General features: G+C 56.6%; 1 non-coding gene across 1 annotated transcript; it reads left to right on the top strand.

The window, feature by feature from the left end:
* Positions 1-155: 155 nt before the first annotated feature.
* Positions 156-274, top strand: LOC150062878 (5S ribosomal RNA). Its single transcript, XR_016535593.1, has one exon. It is a non-coding gene; the product is annotated as a 5S ribosomal RNA (ribosomal RNA).
* The last annotated feature ends 2,226 nt before the right edge of the window (positions 275-2,500 follow it).

The raw sequence follows: 2,500 nt of genomic DNA, 5'->3' as shown, positions 1-2,500 counted from the left end.
GTTGGATCAGGTCCCCCAAGCAGCGGCAGCAGGTGCGTGTGAGGCCAGAGCGGCAGAGGCAGAGGCTGCAGAGGCTGGCAAGGGTGCAGCGGCGAGCGGAGGCTCCCCGCAGAGGCAGCGAGCAGCAGTTGGGGCTTTGGGAAGCAGTGTGAGGCGTCTACGGCCATACCACCCTGAACGCGCCCGATCTCGTCTGATCTCGGAAGCTAAGCAGGGTCGGGCCTGGTTAGTACTTGGATGGGAGACCGCCTGGGAATACCGGGTGCTGTAGGCTTTTGCCTCCGCTCCCCAGCCCACTAGGCTGCTTGCTGCCTCACAGCCACTGCCCAATACTTTTAGGCTCACTCACTGCCTCGCACCTCCACCTCAACCCAACATCACACCAGCCACAGGGGAAAAGACAGCTAGCTGTCTGGATGCACAACTCACACCACACAGCCTGGCAGGCACGCAATGCTTTCCACCTAGGAAAAGCAGGAAAACCCAGGCCTGGGCCGGCCTGACGCTCAGCCTCACCGCTGACAGCTTGGCCTGAGACCACACCACATTCCTACACAGGACAGGACATTTCTTCTGGGCAGCACAAAGGCACCTGGCCTCCTCTTGCTCCTGCAATCCTGACCACATCCTCCCAACCACTCCTGAAAAGCAGCTCAAGAACACAAGGCTAGGCTTGTGGCTCCAGGACTGAAAGGCCTGCCCGGCCAGCCGGAACTCACACCACCCTGGGTTAAGCCCTGCTACCCCAGATGGCTTGGTTGCGGGCTTGGGGGCTTCCTCCTGCCATGGGTTGAGTTTGCGTGGGCCGGGTAGATGGGCTCATGGGGAAAGTGGATGGAAGTGTACATGGATGCATGGATGCATGGGTAGACAGCTGGATGCATGGCTGACTGGATGGATGGCTGGATGGATGGCTGGATGGATGCCTAGGTGCATAGTGGGTGTATGGATGGATGCGGGCACGCATGCATGCATGCATGGATGGTGGATGCATGCGTGCATGGTTGGGTCGGTGGATGCATGCCTGGATCCACCCATGGATGCCGGGGTGGCTGGCCGTACAGCCTGATTCATGGATGGATGTTGATTGGATGGATGGTGGATGGATGGACGGAGCCACGCGTGGAAGGATGCATGGATGGATGGACTGAAAGATACATAGATAGATAGATAGATAGATAGATAGATAGATAGATAGATAGATTGATAGATACATAGATCGACCGATGGATGGATGGATGGATGGATGGATGGATGGATGGATGGATTGCTGGATGACTGGCTGGCTGGCTGGCTGGCTGGCTGACTGGCTGGCTGGCTGGATGGATGGATGGAGGGATGCTGAGACACTCTGCAGTGTGTACTGACAGTTTCAGCTGGCCTAGCACTGACTGGGAGGCTCTGAGTTCTCTTCCCCACAGTGGGCAAACAAGCAAACACTGGCTGCTTCTTTCCTCTTCTTCCTGCTAGAGACACACGTTGTCCTTTCGCGGGGTGCACTGCATAGACTTGGAAAGTAGCGGCAGGGTAGATGAGGAGGAACGAGGCCCGGGAAACGGGCGCCGGCAACGTTGCCGAGACAAATGCTCCCGGAATTCTGGAGTTCCTGGATTCCAAGCACAGAGCACCCTTTTCTTGCTTGGGTGGAGGGCTTCCACTCCAACCCGAGGCATGGGTGTGTGTTCCAGTGAGGCTTGGCCTCAGGTTGTTAGCCTTCTTGGGAGCCTGAGCACTAAGGATGAGGGGTTCCAGTGGGCTGAGACGTGAGGCCACGGTTCTGCTTCCACTTAGGCTTCCCATTCCTGGTAGGCTAAGCATAGCAACCTAAAGAGGCTGCATCAGAGGTGCCACTGAAGGCTCTCATGAGATGGGAGGCTTAGGGTGACACTGGGCTGGGGCTTTGGCTCCGGGTCAGGGTCAGAATGGGGCTCAAGTTTAGCGTCAGGAAGAGGTAGGGGACAGGTTGAAGGTGTGATTTCAGGCAGACATTGTGGCTTAGGGTGAGTCTTGGGAGAGGTTTGGGCTTAGGTGTGGGCTTGAAATCGGGTAGAGGCTTTAGGTGAGGCTTACTGGTGGGGCGAGGAGTGACACTCTCCTTAGGATCCATTTCTGGCTTCGGCTTCCATTTAGGATGAGGTTTAGGTCGAAGGTCCTTCTGAAACAGCACCAGCCAAGTGAATTCCACATTGCTCTGCAAACCCCACTCTTCCCCTCGCATCGTGGCCGGTGGCCAAGCAAGGTCGGGGAGGTAGAGGAGTGAGATCCAAATCTTGAAGAAGCAGCCAAACTCTCCCACATCCATGCAAAGATCACATCGGGCCCTTGGTAGTCGTGGCCTCTGAAGACAAGTGGTGAACCTTGCAAGTCACCTGGCCTTAAAGCTGCTCTTCAACGTGCAACCCTCATGCAGGCTAGAGGGTTACATGGAAGGTGAGCCTCTGGGAAAACAGTCCTGCGTCCTCTGCCTTCCCAAGAGACAGAGAGCAACAGAGACAGACAG

This window comes from Megascapheus bottae, chromosome 5, assembly GCF_031878675.1.
Source record: "Megascapheus bottae isolate mThoBot1 chromosome 5, mThoBot2.hap1, whole genome shotgun sequence".
NCBI lineage: Eukaryota > Metazoa > Chordata > Mammalia > Rodentia > Geomyidae > Megascapheus > Megascapheus bottae.
The sequence above is the reverse complement of the archived record's forward strand: the minus strand, read 5'-3'. Positions and strand labels throughout refer to the sequence as shown.